The sequence below is a fragment of the Camelus bactrianus genome, chromosome 1 (genome assembly GCF_048773025.1).
Source record: "Camelus bactrianus isolate YW-2024 breed Bactrian camel chromosome 1, ASM4877302v1, whole genome shotgun sequence".
NCBI lineage: Eukaryota > Metazoa > Chordata > Mammalia > Artiodactyla > Camelidae > Camelus > Camelus bactrianus.
This window is the reverse complement of record NC_133539.1, coordinates 97,987,031-98,007,976: the sequence shown is the minus strand read 5'-3', so window position 1 is coordinate 98,007,976 and position 20,946 is coordinate 97,987,031. Positions and strand designations below refer to the sequence as shown.

Sequence of the window (20,946 nt, the reverse complement as noted above, 5' to 3'; positions counted from 1 at the left end):
GGAGTAGGTTCTGGCTGCCCTCACTCCCTGTCATGAGAAAACAGGCGAGAATGATCACAGGACCTAGTTCTTCTTGATCTTCTCCTCCTCTGATTCCCTGACTGCCTTCTCAATGGTCTTGGTGTCTTCTGCGATGACTTGATGTATTTAGGGATCAGAGTCTCCCAGACACAGAGTCACATCTAGGTTTGACACCAGGCTTGTGTGATTTCCTTCCTGACTGTTTCTTTGAAACAGTGAAGAAGGAAGAACATGGACAGAAATGAGTGGAAAGCATTCTTTTTCTCTCGAATCACATGTGTGACATTTCATAGGGAGGTCTTCTAGCTTCTCACAATGTATTCAGGATAATTTAACAGTTATTGTAGGGAATTCTTTTTTTTTTTTTTAACATTTTTTATTGATTTATAATCATTTTACAATGTTGTGTCAAATTCCAGTGTTCAGCACAATTTTTCAGTCATTCATGGACATATACACACTCATTGTCACATTTTTTTCTCTGTGAGTAATCATAACATTTTGTGTATATTTCCCTGTGCTATACAGTGTAATCTTGTTTATCTATTCTACAATTTTGAAATCCCAGTCTATCCCTTCCCACCCTCCACCCCCCTGGTAACCACAAGTCTGTATTCTCTGTCTGTGAGTCTATTTCTGTCCTGTATTTATGCTTTGTTTTTGTTTGTTTGTTTTTGTTTTTCAGATTCCACATATGAGCTATCTCATATGGTATTTTTCTTTCTCTTTCTGGCTTACTTCACTTAGAATGACATTCTCCAGGAGCATCCATGTTGCTGCAAATGGCATTATGTTGTCGGTTTTTATGGCTGAGTAGTATTCCATTGTATAAATATACCACATCTTCTTTATCCAGTCACCTGTTGATGGACATTTAGGCTGTTTCCATGTTTTGGCTATTGTAAATAATGCTGCTATGAACATTGGGGTGCAGGTGTCATCCTGAAGTAGATTTCCTTCTGGATACAAGCCCAGGAGTGGGATTCCTGGGTCATATGGTAAGTCTATTCCTAGTCTTTTGCGGAATCTCCTCACTGTTTTCCATAGTGGCTGCACCAAACTGTATTCCCACCAGCAGTGTAGGAGGGTTCCCCTTTCTCCACAGCCTCTCCAGCATTTGTCACACTGCCCAAGGCAATCTACAGATTTAATGCAATCCCTATCAAATTACCCAGGACATATTTCACAGAACTAGAACAAATCATAATAAAATTTATATGGAACCATCAAAGACCTAGAATTGCCAAAACATTACTGAAGAGAAAGAAAGAGGCTAGAGGAATAACTCTCCCAGACTTCAGACAATACTATAGAGCTACAGTCATCAAGACAGCATGGTATTGGTACCAAAACAGACATATAGACCAATGGAACAGAATAGAGAGCCCAGAAATGAACCCACAAACTTTTGGTCAACTCATCTTCAACAAGGGAGGCAAGAATATACAATGGAATAAAGACAGTCTCTTCAGCAAATGGTGTTGGGAAAACTGGACAGCAGCATGTAAAACAATGAAGCTAGAACACTCCCTTACACCATATACAAAAATCAACTCAAAATGGATTAAAGACTTAAACATAAGACAAGATACAATAAACCTCCTAGAGGAAAACATAGGCAAAACATTATCTGACATACATTTCAAAAATTTTCTCCTAGAAGAAATAAAAGCAAGAATAAACAAATGGCACCTAATGAAACTTACAAGCTTCTGCACAGCAAAGGAAAACCAGAAGTAAAGCAAGAAGAAAACCTACAGAATGGGAGAAAATTTTTGCAAGTGAAACCGACAAAGGCTTGATCTCCAGAATATATAAGCAGCTCATACGACTCAATAAGAAAAAAATAAACAACCCAATCCAAAAATGGGCAGAAGACCTAAACAAGCAGTTCTCCAAGGAAGACATACAAATGATCAAAAAGCACATGAAAAAATGCTCAATATCACTAATTATCAGAGAAATGCAAATCAAAACTACAATGAGGTGTAGGGAATTCTTAAAGAAAAATATTTCCACAAGAGGATGAAGATCCCTGACAAATTCACTTTTTATTTGTTTTTCTACAAAAAAGGTTGATGAAGGTTTCCCCCTCATTTTCAGAGCTTCTGATCAACATGAGGATCATTCATTCAACAGTTACTGAGTAATTACTGCACGCCAGGCATGAGTCTGAGAACTTTACACGTACATCTCACTAAATTCTCACAAGAACCTGTTATAAATACCATAGTGTTAATACCATTGCAAGTAAAATACACATAGCACCCAGATATTGGCTTCTAAATACTACTCTCCAGTGAAAGGAACCAAGACCCTTTGATGAAATGGCTGATTCTAGGGCTGAAGCAGCAAAACACAAAATGATTCTAGAGTATCTTGTGTCAGTGCTCAGTGTTCTATTACGTAACGGCCAGTCAGGTGTGGCCACAAGAGGAGACACAGGAGAAGGTGGGGAAAACAAAATGTATTATACTCACACTCCTAGAAACAGGATGCCACACTGTGCCGCATGGAAAGGACACCAGGGTGGTCAAGAGGCAGAAGGGGCAGGAGTGAGGGAGGGCCTAGGGCACTGTTAGTGGAGTTTCAAGGCCAGGCAAGGAAGGGCAAGGTCAATTTAGGATTGGCTAGTTTGAACAGTTTCAGCAAGCTCTACATATAGGGATGGTCCCCAGTTGCCTGGCACCTGGCCTTGGGGTGGTTAAGGCAGAGGAATATTGCCTCCCGGAGTCATGGGCCAGATATGGCACATCTGGCTCTGGATTAATTCGTTTGCAAGTCAGAGGTATGCTGGCCTTTGCTATCTGTAACAACTGGCTAGCCCCAGCAGGGGTAGCATCTCCCCAGCCAGGAAGGTTATTAAGATGTTGAAACATCTTATGATGGATCCTGTCAAAAGGGCCAGCTTTAAAGGGATGCATTTGTTTCTACTAATGCTCATTGTTTCAAATCAGGGACAATGAATAATAGTAATGGATTATGACTTGAATAAAATAAGAATTCACAGTTCATGGAGATATTAATTAGTTAAAAGTTTGATGAGAATGCAGTATTGACATTGTATCAAAAAATCTTCCTTCAAAAAGGCTTGGTATTTATAAAGGGGAAAAGAGTAACTGGGGAAGTCTGGTAGACACAACCTTAATCAAGCAACCCAAGTTAACATGACAGATAGTAAGACTAATGGATATTATGAACCACCTGGTAGGATACAAGGAGGACACAGCATTGCTGTGGTGGACTTGAACATGGCCCCATAATCCCCATCTCCTGGCATGCATGTTCTCGTGTAACTTCCTCATCATGAGCGTAGATGGGACCTGTGACTTCCTTCTAATTAATAGAATACGGCAAAGGTGATGGGATGTCATCCTGCGACAATCTTATGTAAGCCTCCATCTGGCTCTTCACTGACTTTGAAGCCATGAGCTCTGTAACCAAAAAGAAGTAAATCCTACCAACAACCTGGGTGAGTTTGGAAGCAGATCCTTCCCCAGTAGAGCCACGAGGTGAGGACTCAGCCTTTGACTGTACCTTGATGCTAGCCTCACAGAGCTAAACTGAGTCCAAAGTCCTGACCCACAGAAACTGTGAAATAGTAAATAGTGTTGTTTTAAACTGCTAAATTTGTGGTAATTTTTTGTGCAGTATAGAAAATCAATACTGCCACGTCTATAATTTAGTTCCTGCCAAAGATGCCTGCAATCTTCAAATGTGTCAAGGTGATGAAAGTAAGGGAAGACTGAGAGAAGAGGCTAGATTGGAGAAGACTAAGGACACATAGTAACTAAATGCAAAGGATGATCTTGGATTGGATCCCGGACCAGAGGGAAAACCCTTGCTAGTAAGGACATTATTGGAACAATTGGCGAAATTTGAGTATGAACTGTGGATTGGATAATAGCATCTTATAAATACTGACTTTCTTGATTTTAAGCATTGTATGGTGATTGTGTAAAAAAATGGTAAAGTGAGTAGAGCAAAATGTTAATAATTGGAGTGAATCTGGATAAAGGCTGTATTTGGCATTATTCTTGGACTTTTCAGTAAACTTGAAATTATTTCAAAGTAAAGAGAATTAAAAGTTTAGGGGGGAGGCTCACACAGGCACCTCTTTTCTGTGTGCCCTGCTGTTGTTTATGGCAGCAGACCCTCATAAACTCCTTTTGTATTCTTATACTTTAAAAAAAAAAATTAAGGGGGAAAAGGAGAGGGAAGGATAAATTGGGAGTTTGGGATTGGCTGGTACAAATGACTATGTACAGAATAGATAAACAACAAGGTCCTACTGTATAGCACAAAGAATGGCTTGTAGTAACCTGTAATAAAAAAAAATCAAAAAGAATATGTATGTATGTATATGTGTACCTGAATCACTATGCTGTATACCAGAAACTAATACAACATTTTAATTGTAAATTAAAAAAAAATAATGTGCAAAAAAATTAAAAAATAAACTTAGTTCATTAGAAATTTAAAAAAATTTTAATGTGAGATTTCACCTTCAAAATTGTACTGGAAATAATTTTTTAAAGCCCTATAGCCACTTTGGGAACTTCAAGGGACTTGGGGAAAAGATACTCACTACCAGTATCATATACATATAAAGAGTGTGAATAATACAAAACCTTTTATCACTTTATACCAGTTGGGTGTGTTATCAGGAATCTGACGTAAAGACTTGCCCTTTGGGACTAGTTCTTACACATCATTCACTTAGGATCAATGGTCCCTGGGCTGGTGTGTAGTAAAGTTGGCGTGGTGACATGCAGTGGATTGCATGGGGCACTGCCCAGATCCCTTTCATGCCAGAGGCCCTGGTTCCCTCTGCTGAGAGTGTGAAGGGCATGTGAGCCATACCCAGCCAAGGCCCTCCCAAGGAACTGCTCTCTGCCTAAGGAAGAGTCTCACCTCCTGAGGGCTACCCAGTCCTAATGACTGAGGAGAATAGACCCAACCTCCTTGCTTCAACTGGAACAACTCAGAAAGGCCACCTTCGCTCCAGGGCTCCTGTGAGCTCACCCGAGGTCCTGCAGGAACTGCATCTCGGTTCAGCTTCTCTGGGTGCCTCATACTCCTCACTTCACTCTCCTCACAGGTGATAATCCTGAAAGCACTTCCTAGGAAACCTTCCTCAAGGCCATCACCACCCCCAGTCTGTTTCCCGGATCAGCTGATCTTCAGCACATGCGGTCTTCAAGCCCATCAACCTACCTCCTGACTGTGTGGGTGCACAGCTGCCCCTTCCTACGGGATGCAGACAGGAATGTTTCTGATCCATGACAAATGGGAATTTTTAAACGTCAGACTCTTTTCTTAAACAATGTGGCAATAAACCTCACAGAAATGAGATATTTCTCAGCCTCCCGTGCCACAATGTCCTCTTTCAGGAAAAAAAAAAAATTGATCTCTAGTGACTTTGTTTACTTTAAAATTTTTAAACATAAGACACTTAGGCAAAATAATATAAAGCCCCCACAGATCCCTCTCACCCAGCTCCAACAATTATCCATGGCCAATCTTGCTGCATCAATAATTCAAATACTCCCTCTTTTCCATATTATTTGAATCATATTTCGGACATCACGTTACTTCACCTGTAAGTTTTTTAGTATGTATCTTAAAAGAGAGTGGCTCTTTAAAAAAACATAACCACCATGGCATTGTGTAAAATACTATGCAATAAGAATTCCTTGACATCATCAAATGTTCAAATTCCAGTTGTCTTGTAAATGCTGTAAAAGTTATTTGCTTTGTTTATACAGTTTGTATGTTTGAATCAAGATCCAAATAAGATCTAACTGTTATGATGGGCTGAGCTGTCTCTGAAGGTTCCCCTCTTCCTCTTTTACTTCCTCCCTTTCAGTGTCTTTGTTGAAGATAACAGGAGAGTCCCTGCCGTCTGGAAATCTGTATTGTTTACCAGGCTCATCTGCATTTCCTGCAAATTGCTAGTTGGACCTGGAGGCTTCATCGGATGCAGGCTCTTTTTTTTTTTTTTTTCCTTTTCTTTTTTTAGCCAGACAAAGTTTTACGTGGAATTGTGTTCTTTCATTAGGAAACAACTAAAGTCTGGCTGTTTCCTGTTTGGTGATGTCCACCGCTGTTGATATTGATGCCCAGATAAGTAACCATTAGGAGTTATAAAATGATATATTCTATTGTTACATCTTCATTTATTAGCTGACCTACTTTTTAAAAGGAGAACTTGTCCATTATTTAGTGACTCAATGAAACAATTTAAATAAGAAAGAATAAGTGATAGATTCTCTCTTGATTTACCAGTGTTCAAAATAATGAGCTGGTTCCTCGCCATCCTCCCAGTATGACCAATGACTTTTTATTTTGTCTAATATCATGATGAACTCCTGGAGCTCACCATGTACTTCAGGCCACTGTGTTACTATCTTTACTGATGCCCAGGACGCTCTCTCTCTGGTCAGTGAGAGCCCCTTCCAGTTGAACCCTGAGTCCTTTTGCCATGGCCCTAGTCTTTGGTACCTTCCTTGCTGTCTGGTACAACAAGACGTACCAGGCTCGTCTTGTACATTTCCTGCCCTAGACCTGGAATCACTTATTTCTCTAAGAAGCTCCAGTTCCATGCAGCTGGAAAAGGTATTTCAAAACCACAAGATGGGCTCAAGAAGGCAACCAGAGTAATTTTTTTTTAATTCCTATGTTGGGAGGAAGTTGGATAAAGAGATTCTTTTCCTGTTCTTTTTATATCCCTCTGAATTATTTGAATTTTCATCATGTGTATTCATTCTTTTAATTTATTTACGGCATAAACAATATATAAATACACAGTTGAAAACGAGTCAAAGTAAAAATTCCTTCACACCCTTCGGTGCCACTTCCCTGAAGAGATAACTTCAGTTATCAGTTTGTTATGAATTCTTTCAGACTTTGTCTTAGACAGCACTGTCACTCAAATAAGACTCCTGCCTTAAGGATTCCAGTTTCTTTTTTATTCTATTCGGATGATTCAAAGAGACAGTGAGCTGAGGTAAAAATACAATAGATAGCAATTTAAATCTTTACTGGGACCGACAACTAGGGCTTCTGTGCAGCCAGCTCCAGGGGGTGCTGTTTACATCAGTCTCCGTGATCGATGCCTCCTGGAATACGCAGCACACAGCAAACCTGCCAACAAACCAACAGGACAAGCAGCAAAGGACAGAAAATAGAGAAAATGGCTCTTGAATATATGAAAAGATGCTCAAGTTTGCTTTCAATAAGACAAATGCAAAATAAAACTACACCAAGATACTATTTCTCACCTCTCAGGTCGGCAAATGCTTACTAACACACCCTCATTCAGTGCTGGTGGAATGACTATTTCTGGCTGTTTAACAACGTGCATTCATTTACAGATTTATTAGCACTTGCTAATTCAAAACACTTCTAGGTCTTCACAAATACATACAAATATCCTTGAATGTTTAAGAAATGACATATGTGTCATACAGAACTTCTGAACAATGTCACCACAGAAAAATTTAGGGAATTTATCAACTTGAATTCGAAAAAAAAATGTGTTTTTGTTTCCACTAACTCTAAGTGAAATTTATCATTTCCTTTAATTATGAAAGTAGCCAGGAAACCATAATAGTATCAGTCTGTGCCTTTGTTACCAATAAAAATCAGATACTTTATGTCATATTATAGTTGTTGCAGATATTCTGAAATACTGTTTATCTCATGCATACTTTGAAATTAAGGTAGCAATTATTAGACCCACTGCTAGATCTTGTTATTTAATTCATCAATAAGTAAACAGATAGAGTTCTAAATAAAAATATTTTTGATAATTATATTCCAATATAATTGGTTTCCTTTTTTGGTTTCCTTTTAATCCTGAAGATTTTATTTTCACACTTGAAAACAGCATGATAAAAACAAATTTATAGGCTTCACCAGACTGTCAAAGTGGTATCTGGGCACAAAATAAGTTATCAATAAGAGAATTCATAGCATCATGTATATAATGGCAAATGATTGGGAATAGCCCCAAGAGTGAACTGGCTAAAAATATTTGTGTATTGCTACTGTGGAATACTCAGCAACTGTTAAAAAAAAAGATAGAAAGAAAGAATATTCCAGATATTGTAAAGACAATAAAACAGCGTGTAGACTTTGTGTAATGTGCTACGATTACTTGTACAGCAAATGAGGTGAAGGGGAGAATATATAATACAAAGGTCTGTCGGTTTGGTGCATGAAGAACCTCTGGAAGATAGACACGCTACTGGTAATACTGGTGGCCTCCAAGGATGAGGACTGGGTGGCTGGGGCCTGCAGTGTTAAGGAGACTTTTTCCTGATAAATCTCAGAGTACATTGAAACACTGGAACCTATGAATGTATAATCTACTCAAAAAATTAAATAAAGAAAATCTAACACTTAAAAACTCCTTGCTAGAGTCTGTCAAGGGGACTGGTACACAGCACGTGGCAGCACATCTTCAAGTCCAGCTCCCACCTTGTCTTTGGAACCCCAGCCTGTCCTGCAGTAAGCCCGGAAGGTTCTGTCATTTCAACCCCCTACTCAGTCCAAATCCCCAATAAAATTTTTCTAAGACTTCCTTTGGTTCTTGCCTTTCTTTCTACCTTTCTCCTTTCATCTTCCAGGAGCAAAATTTATTCTACTCTATTGCAAAGCCAACACATTCCCACCTTATCTCTACTTTTGTTGAATCACAAACGCTCACAGACCTAGTTGGCACTGGTGGGCTTATTCCTAAGGAGTGGTGAAGTGAAGTACATGGATATCCACAAGTTAGTCTCTGTGTCTCCAATATTGTTTGTTCATGTTTTCATAATATATTTATTTTAAAGTGAAGTTTTACTCATAGAATGGGGCAGATTTTTAGTTTTTGTACTTACGAATGGGGTCTAGTTGCTACTATTTTTAAGAGCACATAAATATTATGGGATTAGTTCCCTAAAATGTTTTTTTTTCCAAAACTCCTCTCATGAGTTTCCTATTGTTTCCAAAAAAGAAGCCAAGTTTCAGCATAATATACTGGTGGCCACACTTGTCCAAGAAGTCTTTGGCATATAGGGTACATTTATACTATCAAAGTAAAATATTTTGAAGACATCAATGCCGAGTTTTGAGTAGCAATGCTAGCATGAGTAACAATTGCCAAATTTATGCAAGTGGCAAAAGAATTGTGTTTATAAATATTTGTTTGGAGCTTTATGATAACAAATGCCAACTCTTCTTGAGATTTGGATCAGCAGAGAGAAGGCTGTTTTATTTTTTGAAAAATATTTTGTTTAGAAGCAGACATGAGCTTCTTTGTAGGATAAACAAAAATATAGCAGGGTTTTGCCACAAAAACTAGAACAAATCATTTTAAATTAAAAGATAACCTTATTGTTTTTGTGGTGGACTCTGGGAAAATATTTGAGGTCTAAACCAGAAACCACCAGCTTGTTTTTGAGTCAGAAATGTGTTTTCTTTGGAGTCATGAACAGGATGAAGAAAACTGGGACAAGGGCCAAGACCTCGTGCTTTGAGCTTTTCCATCCTGCAAAGTAAAACAGTGGCTGGAACTGTGGGGACGTCCAGGGCTGCCGGTGGAGGCACAGGGTGGGGACGGGCTTTGAGAGGAGGGAGATAAAGCTTCCTGCTACTTCTGAAGATCTGTAACAAGGTGAGTTGTTAGGAAACAAACGTAAGTCTGACGGAGAAAGGCAAATACTGTATATTTTCACTTATATGTGGAATCTAAAAGATAAATAAATGCATATAACAAAACAGAAAACAGACTCACAGATACAGAGAACAAGTTAGTGTACCAACGGGAAGAGATAGGGAGAGGGGATTAAGAGGTATAAGCCACTGTGTACAAAATAAGTAAGATACAAGGATGTAATGTACAGCGCAGGAGATATGGCCAATATTTTACAATAACTTTCAATAGGTTATAATCTATAAAAATATTAAATCTATGTAATATGCCTGAAATTAACATATTATAAAACAGCTATACTTCAATAAAAATAATATTTTAAAAAAAAAAAGAATAGCTGGTATTTCCAGTTCCTTCTCCCACCCATGACACCCAGTACAAAAATTTCCCCAGTTGTGTTCCCCAGAGGTGCATATGGAGGTTAGGGCTTTGAAGCTGGAGCCACACAAGCTGCCTAATCGAGATGGAAGGTTAGTTCTCCTCAGGCTGGGAGTGGGCATGTGTGCAAGAACCAGGAAGGTTTTGGGAAGGACCTGGGACTCAGGCTCCCTTGCATGTGAGCATTCAGCAGGAATTATTTCAAAATGCCCATTAGAGGCTCAACCCTTACCTCCAAGCTCACAGGAGATTCTGCAGCCCTGAGGGTCTCTGTGGGCCTGCATGTGGTGGAGGAGCAGACCACCCTGTGGGGCATCTCTGGTCTGCCTGGAACATACGGCCTGAGCAGTGCCTCAGAAAACTCATGAGCCACAGCAGGTGGGGTAGCTGAAAAGGACTCCAAGCTATGACATCCCAAATATCTTCAAGGAAATCCCTGAATGAACCCTTGGAGGATAAGAGAGAACCCCCCAAGCAAAATAGAAGTTAAATTTTATGCCAGTCATGTGGGTGAAAGTAAAGAAGCAACTTCTCTGACTTAGAGAAATGTAGCATTTATATGTCAGAAAGTGGCAGGGTAATTTTCACACTCGCCACATTGGAAATACTGATATACAGCCAGGTAAAAAGCTCACCTCCCCGTAACTACCACAAACACACACCCACCTCCCCCCCCCCCACACACACACTTTTATCAACATCTTGGAAGTGAGACTGCTTGGGATCAACTTGCCTCCCCTCCCTTCCTTACACATTCTTCAGTCTTCAGGTTACCCCGCACAGTCTTTTATTTGTTGGCCTTATTCACTTACTAATTTAATTCTATAGAAAGTCTTGAGGGCCTAGAATTTGCATCGCAAAGCTAATTTTGCATGTTTGGGGATTTTCACTGAAGATTTTGCTTAGAAAAAAGAAAGCTGTGAATAAACTCAGGTACAAATGAACGTAACTTCCTTCATAACTAAACGTCTGTTCGAGCACCTGATGTTGGACAACTTAATCTAGGGAAGTCCCAGGATTCTATTGCTCAACCAAAAGATTTAGTCAGAAAACAAGCAATTTCTGGAATATACTACTTGCCTAAAGCTTTTTCTAGCTGGGGTCAGTGCTTGAGGCTTAAGAGGCCTAAGCAAATCCCCTTGGATTGGTGTTCCAGCTGTGTCTGCTTCGGAGGGGAGTGGGGGTGGGCTGTTCTCTGATTCACATTCTGAAATCACTTGGCTCATGGAGGGGGCCGTGCCTGGGGAAATTGTTACCCCATGTTCATCCCAGTGGAGCAGAGAGAGCTGTATCTCTATCAGGGTACGGTTTCCACATGTCTGATGGTAATGGATAACTCTCCAACGTACTGTGGAAACAAGAACTGAGAGGCAGCCAAGCAATCACCCTGGCCACAGCCAGGCAGGATGGCTACCACGAACTAGAATCATTGTGGGGCAGGTATAGCTCAGTGGTAGAGCATGTGCTTAGCACTCATGAGGTCCTGGGTTCAATCCCCAGTACCTCCTCCAATATATAAATAAGTGAATAAACTCAATTACCACCCCTTCATTTAAAAAAAAAAAAAAAAAAAAGAACTGGAATTATTGGACCAAAGGGAATGTCCATTCTTCATTTTCATAAATATTACCAACTTGCCTTCCAAATTGGCTTTACCAATTTGATCTCTCTTTCTGTGGATCTGTTTTTTCGATCATGCCATCTCTAACCCCCTCCAAATCGAAAGATAGCAGCCTGAAACCAGAAGCAAATGAAAATGAATTTTGTAAACTTAACATTTTCTTCCCACTGTGTCCAAGTTCACAACATATGCTTTTCAGCCTATTCTAATTTCTAGAATATTGAAAGAGAAAATGTTTCTCAATGCAAATGCCAAATTTAGAATAAAAGAGAAACAAAAAAGTCTTGAGGGCCTAATATTTGCCTGTAACTCAAAAGTGTAATTCCAGTCCTGAGATGTTCACAGTCTAGAACACAATGTTGAGTAGAGAGTGGGAGGGCAGGGGGTTGGGAGGAGGGAAGCTAGAGCCATCAGGACCCTGAAAGGAGGACAGAGAACTTTAGTAGTACAGAGGGGCAGTTCACCCAACCTGGAATGAGAGTAGGCCAAGCTTCTGCAAGCAAATGAGGACTTAGCAGATCTTGAGATTGGAGGGAGTAAATGGGAACAGGAAAAACACTGTGGGGAGATGGATTAGCCAGGGCAGATGCATGAGGACGTGAAAAATATGGTCTGCTCAATAAACCACAGAGTTTATTGTAAAAGTACAAGCTGTAAGGGGAACAACCGCACGTTCTTCCTGCCCATTGCTGTTTCTAAATATTATGCTGTATTTACTTCCCTTGACAGTCTAACTAATTTCTCAAAGATTCTGCCCAGTGTGGATGGAGATATGAAGAAATAGTCAACCAAGCAAGAGGATTTCTAGCAGCGAAGTGAAAGGTTGGGCTATCGGGAGAGTTTTATCAGACCAGTCATATGGAAGTTCTGAATTCCTCTTGATATGTATGAATAATCAAAACATATTAGTCAAATCTTGAGACCCTTTCCTTTCTGTATCTAGATTAAAAATGATAATATAATGGTTTTCTGAGAACAGCACGTATTAGCAGTTGTTACTGAAACAAATATCTTCCTTACGTGAACAGATTTAACATATAATTTATGCTTGTCAACTGAAAATAAAATTATTAGATTATTTCACTCGTAATTTGATTACCTGTGGTCAAGAGGAGGTTAGTAAAGGGCATGGTTTTCCACATAAAGACAAATGCTATTTTCAGACTCAGTGCAGGACGTCTTTCTCTTCAAGGTAAGGTCTTGTCCTTGGCTAACTCCTCCATGCAGACATCCTTCCTTTTCCACTTTACTCTCCATCTTAAGCCACCTCTCTTTCTGGGAAGTGTCCGATGAACCAAGCTTAGTGTGTTTTTTAGCAACTTGTTCATTTTTCCAAGAAGAAAAAGGAGCATCAGGGGGAGGATTCAGCTCAGTGGTAGAGCACATGCTTAGCATTCATGAGGTCTTGGGTTCAATCCCCAGTACCTCCATTAAAAATAAATAACTAAGCCTAATTACCACCCTCCACAAAAAAAAGCAAAACAAAACAAGACAGACAACCTTTGAAAAAATTAATCGATCTTTAAAAAAAGGAGCATCATTTTCTATGAAAGTTTATGGCATTTGTACTGTTTGTCGGTTCAATGGACCAAGTAGAGAAATGGAAGAGATGACGATATTAAGGAATTATTGCCTGAACTTAATTCCTTCTTTAAAAAGTTTTGAAAATTCTGTTCCCTGGGGCTAATTTAAGATATTTAGTGAATGTTCCTTTAGAGCAAGTTTTTAAAACTTCTGTTTGTACCGTGGACACCTGTGACAACATAGTGATACTTACACCCCTTCTAAGAGTAATATGTTTAAATGCATAAAATAGAGAACATGTGATTCCAATTAAAATAGATAATTATATAGAAATTCAGTTATCAAAATGGCTTTTAAAACTTCATGTCAACATAACGTGTGTCTTTATTAACATATTAAATAATAAGATCCAGCCCCAAGTCTAGTAGATGTAATATTTTGAGGTAGTGATGAGCATAAAGGATATTTTCAAGATACCTGCAACAATTATAATTATAAATAAAAGGAAAATACCTTTTATTTCTCTTGGTGACAGACTCAAAGGAACAGTTAGTAATTACTCTGGTTTGGAATCTACATTCGTAATTGAAGGAAATGCTAGAAGATCAGGAAAAGTTTTTAAAGGAATTTTTTTCTTCATCCAAGCCCATGGGCTGCTGAATTCTGTCCCTGGATCCACATAAAAGACCTTTGTTTGACAGGGGCTGGGATCAATATATTGACTGCATTTCTACTGTTATTGTGGAACTCACCCTAATGAGAGCCATCCCTCCATAAGAAGGCAAGAGCTATCTTCATTAACAATCAGAAGATACGAGAAGGAAAAGGAAGGTCTACTATTGTGTTGTTCTTTTAGTTTGTATACCTAAACTCTGTACTTAAACTCTTAAACACTGTAAACTCATTCCATGTCCCTTCCCTAATCCCTTACAATTTTAGAATTTATTTAAATCAAAAACAAAAACAAAAAAGCTTTAGCCCAGAGACAGCCCAGAAAAACAAAACAAACATGAGCCTGCCAGAGAATCCTGGTGCCCCAACTTCATCTCCTGCATGCCCTTGGCAAGTCCCTTAACTTTGATCCTTGGCTCACTTGCCATAAAACAGGCACAATAATACCTCCCTAGCAGCATTATGGTGAAGTTTAAAGGTGGCAATTTGTGAAATTGCGAAATTTGTAAGCTATGAAGAGCAATGTGAACACTACAGAAATCCATTATGTATTTTCAGCAGACTGAGTCTCCTCTGTGTCTTTTTCTCACTGTGTGTACAGATCATGGGTCCAGAGAGAGGCAGAGTCAATGACGGCACATTAAGGAAGAAGAGTCCCTGGCTAGAGACTGGCACAGACATGAGAATGGAGGGAGGGTCTTGGAGCTTCTTTCCCTGCACTTCGTGGCTGGATAAAACCATCCTGCCCCACTAGCTCCCACAAGAAGAACACGAAACGTTTCCCAAGTTTGCTTTAACCACTAAAGTATTCATCTGTCCACCCAACAATAGTTATGAATTGTAGAGCTATCAGGGAATACAATGGCTCTTCTGTTTTGAAGTAAATATTTAAACCGGCAAATATTTGTGGGCATTTTGTTAAGTCTTTGTGCACCTTTCTCACTCTTCAGCCTATACTTTGGCAAGCACTGCTAACACAGAAACCATATTCCATTTTATGTGAATGGTTATTGTTTTAAGATTGATACATACCTTTTAGAGAAACAGACTGATGTATTTTGGGCTGAAATGATATGAAATACAGATAAAGGGAGATTGACCATTTGTTAATATTTGTTGAAGTTTCATGATGAGTGTACGGGGTTTTATTACACTATTTTTTCTACCATCATATATGTTTGAATTTTTCCATTCTAAGGATATTTAGAAGCTTTACCTGTACAAGAGGGAAAACAAAGGCATTCCATATTCATGTTAAATAAGCAGAAATGAATTAAAGTGTATTAGTGCAACCTAAATGTCCACCAACAGATGACTGGATAAAGAAGCTGTGGTATATTTATACAATGGAATACTACTCAGCCATAAAAAAGAATAAAATAATGTCATAAAAAAAGAATAAAATAATGCCATTTGCAGCAACATGAATGAACCTGGGAAATGTCATTCTAAGTGAGTAAGTCAGAAAGAGAAACAAAAATACCACATAATATCACTTATATGTGTAATCTAAAAAAGAAAAAGACAAACTTATTTACAAAACAGAAACAGACTTACATAGAAAACAAACTTGTGGTTACCAGGTGGGGAAGAGGGTAGGAAGGGATAAATTGGGAGTTTGAGATTTACAGATACTAGCTAATATATAAAAAATAGATAAACAACAAGTTTTATACTGTATAGCACAGGGAACCATATTCAATATCTTGTAGTAACTTATGGTGAAGAAGAATATGAGAATGAATGTAGGTATGTTCCTATGTGACTGAAGCGTTGTGCTGTACACCAGAAATTGACACAACATTGTAAACCGACTGCACTTCAATAAAAACATATTAAAAATAAATTTAAAAAATGAGGTAGGAATTAGTGAAAATTTAGACTCCATCACGTACATCAGGAGTGATGGTTGCTATGCACCCTCACTTGTCCTAAAATTTACCAATATTGATGTTATTATGTTACAGATGATAAGAATACACATTACATTAAGGAAGAAAACACATAACACATGGTATTTTTTTGTTCTGTCTGCACCTTTTTCAGCTAGACTGATCTGACTGCCCATGGGGATATCCTCCAATTGTATCTGTTCAGATATTTGCTGGTCTTTTATAGTAAAAGACTAGAATAGCTGTTTATTCTAGTAACACAGAAAAGCAATCAACAAGGTGATCAATTCAAGAGCCTTGTGTCAAAAATATACAGTATATATTTAAAGTAAAATTAAAATTAACAAAGGGGGGTGCTGTGTTATTTACCAAATGTTTTAGGGAGTCATAATATCTTAACGAAACACATATGGCAGCCTCAGTACTACAAAGATATCTTTCAACAGCAAGTTACAAGTGAATCACCATTCGAGATAATGTATCTTCACGTAAATAATTTACCGCTTTATCTTATAGTCAAGCCATGGATTCATTATTAAAAGGATTATCTCATAAGAACATGAAACTGGAGATTACAGTTTATTAAGGCAACACTGTAAAATGGCAATAACCCATTTACAGATGATCCTAAAAATGAAATGTGAAATAGTTTTTAAAAATCCTCTTCTGGATGTTGTTTCATCTCTGTTCTCCTCAGTATCATTAAACTTTTATGTTAGGACAAATATATCACATTTAGGATTGATGGCTGAAGTCAAAATGAAATGTATTAGTTTCTGCACGCTATTTAAGTTATAAAAAATATTTATTTTTTCTGCCATTTTTATAAATATCTCTATGAATATATATGTATGAATTTTATTCCATATTTCCATGAAAACTGATCTTCATATTATATTGTTACACTATACACTAAAAACTAAAATATGAATATTGTGTTGTCTCTTTTTCTCCCATTTGGTGTCCAAACATACAACTTCTGTAGCAATAGTGACTTGCTACCACAAAGACCGGCTCCCTGTGTAATAGGTTCCTCTTCTGTAAGAACCAAGAAAAGTCTTTCTGTACCACCCAGGAAGATGATTCATTACGGAAGTCGACAAGCTGTCAGACAGTGTCCTTTACCCTGTTCAGGGTCTTACTGGGGCAAATTTGGTCCAGGGTAACTGACCAGGTTTTATTTCTTTTAAGAACATCTAAGGAGTCAGAAAGAAATCATAGCTTCTGTATATTTATCAAAAGCTGATTTGATTCTGTTTTGGTTTTGATTGCTTTGGTCCAGCTTATCACATAAAAAGTGCCCAGAAAAACAAGTCAGTTTGCCATGATCTAAATATTTCAACCACGTGTGCATAGTATTCACAGCTGTATTTGCTTGATTCCTGAGAGTGACGTGTTGTTCATTGCCAAAAAAGTAAAGCAAAACCTCAAAAGGAATGTGGTAGATATACTCCTTATTAATAATACCTCCATTTATGTAGACCTTTATGGTTTTCAGAGCCCTTCCAAATTCAAAACCAAAACACTGAGAAAAGTGCTAGATGATTGTTACATTTATTAATCAGATCTGTACTATTTCATTTGATGCTCAAAACAGTGTCATGCATGGGCTGGGCAAGTGTTGTTGTCACCATTTTTCAACTTAGAAAACTAAGACTCAGAAAGCTCAAATGACTCACCAGCATCACAGAAAAAATGGCAAGTCTAGAAGCAAACCTATGTCTCCCGGATCCTGGCACTTTTTCCCTCCTGACATGCTGTACAGTTTCTAAGGTAATTATGAATGATGATTGACCTTAAATCACTTGTCTATCTTTGGAAAGCATTTTTTCTCCCTGGATCCCCAGCTGCCTGGCACCAGGGCTCTACCTAGGCTCTCAGAATCATGATTAACAGGAGAGGAACAGGTGGCAGCTTGGCCATCTGCCATGCAGAAAGACTAGGTGGTTTCCTCCCAGTAAAGGGTTTCCAGGCTTAGCTTGTCAGGCATTCTAAAACAGAGAGAAAAACAAACCCACCTCTGAAGCAAACAGAAAAATAAACGTTTAAGTCAGTATCTTGCGTTCCAAGTGAAAGCGTCATTCTAAAGATAATTCATTGTTATTTCTAGAAAGAGAGGATGAAATTTCAGCTCTGTGTACCAAAACTATGGCTTCATCCATTAGGGTCAGTGATGCAGAAGCAAGTGAAGACTATCGAAGGTCTGTAGTTCCTATATGACTAGGTAATGCTTAAATAAATACTTGGTTCCCAGCGTACAACTCAGTGTTTAGCTCAGTCCAAACAGACTGCTGCCAGCATTTTTGAGTCAACACTGATATCTAAAATAAACACAGGCTGACTAACACACACTGGTACTTTGAAAATAGATTGTGAAATAGTTCCTTGCCAAGAGACGTTCTTGGGCTCTTTCTCTGGGTAACTGTTGATTATTCAAAAGAATGTTAAGCCCCTAAATGTTTTTAAAAATTCATTCATTCAAAATTGTTTTGGTTTTTTTTTCTAGCACTTACTCTTGAGAACTGTGAAGGGTGTGAGATTTTGCCTTACTTTCAAGTTAACACGTTAGCTTTCCACAGTTTCATAGACGCTGGCAGACGTCGTGAGACTCTTGGGTCAGACACAAAGGGCTTTATTACCTACAGCCATAGCAGTAGCCAGCGTCAGCGTTTGAGTGAACTCTGAGCTTAGGGAAGCCAGGTCTTTTATACTGAACAGTAGACACGCCTGCTTATTGCTGTTGCGGGAGACATTGCCTCACTCTTCTAAGACAGTTTGTTATACAACATCCTGGAAAAATACTCCTGAACAAAGGCAGTCAATGCCTCTACTCGAAAGATGTGGAGAAATGTGAGAAATCTGTGGAGAATTGTCCCCTTGACACCTCTTCTCCACCAGACACCATGATAGATGCTAAAGACATGAAGATTGAAAGAAAGAACATGCTGTCTGGTTCTCGATGAATCTGATACTGCTAACAGATTCAACCATGACACTGAACTCTTAAATTCTGTCCATAGAAAATGTGGGAAATACAGCTTGTTCGGTAGCCCTCTCTAATTTAATTCCTATAGTCAAGAAAACTGGTGGGGTAGCCACGTGGCAGAAATCCTATCTTCAATTCCCAGCTTGCTTGCTAGTAAAGTGTTAAAGCGATAAGTGCCAGCAAAATGGAACTAACACACTGCAACTGCATTAAAGTGCAGTATTTCAGCATTTCCAAAGCTTCCAGTCTGTGGCACAATGATCCAAGCGACTTACAGGTAATGACTTACAGGTCACTGGCAGGGAAAACAGATAACAGTGTTTAAAGAAAGAAGTGGGAACTGATAGAAAAATATTATGAGGGAAATCTCTCTTAATTATACTGGTAGGACTTTGCTACAAAAGAAATAAGAGTCAAGCCACACCAAAATTCAGACCAAAATAGTTGGCTTGAGCAAATGAATCAGTGCCAGACGACCTTTAAAATCTAATGTAGAGGTAAGTTTTTCAGTGCGGACTTGACTAATATCATCAGAATGTATTAGAAAGAGAAGTTTTAATATTCTGCTGAGAATGTACAGTCTGAGGCTCTGAAAAAAAAGACATTTTATCCAAATCATTTCAGCTTCAGTCGATTCTTTACAATAACACTTCTCATTAAGATGATCCAGCTTCCCTTATTCTGACCTGTTTTCCCTCAGCACCTTTCCAGACTAATTTCACCTTCCCTGGCAGACTTTGTCACAAGTGAGAGAAAATACTGACTGACCTGAACATAAATATTCTAGACCCCTTAATATCTCTATTTTTTTTCCACTTCAAATTACTTAATTGGCAACCTGGTTTTCAATCAAGCTTTTGTAAGTTTGGTTAGGGCAAGCCAGTTCCATCAGACTCTGATTTCCCCTGACCACCAAGAAAATAACTAACAGAGCTTTTGGAAATTTGAACGCACTGTCAGGGATCACTTACGTTTGTCAGTGGGCTCGTCCTGGTATCCCACTGCTGAATATACGTATTCTGGGAGACTCTGAGTGATCGATCAGCTGGCTTTCCCCCTGGGCATTTTTTCCATGTAATAATGGTTCGACCTATCCTTTTCCTTTGGCTTTTCTGTAAAAGTTAAAAATTTAAGAATTTGTTGAAGTTCTATCCGTGGTCTGTAGCATATAATACCATGTCCTACACCTGAGTACTGCCTATCAGCTAATCCTTTTTTCTCAGGCTACCCACAACAATGACCATCTCCAAATCGTTTTATATAGTTATGTCTGTAATTCTTTGATCTCAGAAGTACTTTTTCTAAGATTAAGTATATAGGAGTGTATATACATATATATATATATGTGTTTGTATGGTTATGATTTTTTGAGACACACTAAAATAATACTGGATAACAAAGGCCTAAATGTATAGAAACACATGTATGTTCAGATTATTAAAATCCATGTAATTATGATGGTGGGACTATTCCCAAATTAGTTTATCATTCCAAATTATTTGAATCATTTAACACTTAAGAAATTGTACAGAATTTCCCAGGGTCTCAGGCACTTTTTTTTTTTTTACAGTTATTTCCTCTAATGCATTTTGTACTATTTTTAATATCTATTGACTGTGTCTGAAAAAGTTACTCTGTTATGTGTAATGTGGGTGTGAGGTGGGCTTCAGAGAGGAGGGTATGAGAGGCCCTGGTGAGAGACATCCCCACGAGAATCTGCCCAGAAAACCCCTACACTCACCTGTGGCAAAATTTTCAGAGCAGAAGTTCCTTGGATCTGTAAGGAGGAAGAAGGGAAAATATACTGGAGCCAAATCTGCTTCTCCATGCATCGTTCTTGGGTCCCCAATAGTCAGCAGATGCGTGTTGTTTCCCAGTTGTCAAACCCCATGTGACAGGAGAAGACAGATGGCAGGGCACCCAGAGGAACTGAAAATCCATAACCAGTCCATTTAAGCAGGGAGAGTTGTGGGCCCTTTCCTGGGAGGAAGATAAGATGTGTACTTGGAGGGAGGGGTCTGTATCTACCCCTGAATGGAGTTTCCCAAAGTTGCACATTTTTAAAAACAAATTTTTTAATACAAAAGTTGCACATCTTGAAAGGTTGCCCATCTTTCAGGAATTGCTTTGATATGACATTGGCAAAGGT

General features: G+C 38.6%; 1 long non-coding RNA gene across 1 annotated transcript; it reads right to left on the bottom strand.

Moving 5' to 3' along the window:
* Positions 1-6,992: 6,992 nt before the first annotated feature.
* Positions 6,993-20,717, bottom strand: LOC141578162 (uncharacterized). Its single transcript, XR_012508189.1, has 3 exons — positions 20,539-20,717; positions 19,769-19,909; positions 6,993-7,167 (listed from the first exon to the last, which is right to left on the bottom strand). It is a non-coding gene; the product is annotated as an uncharacterized LOC141578162 (long non-coding RNA).
* Between the last annotated feature and the right edge of the window lie 229 nt (positions 20,718-20,946).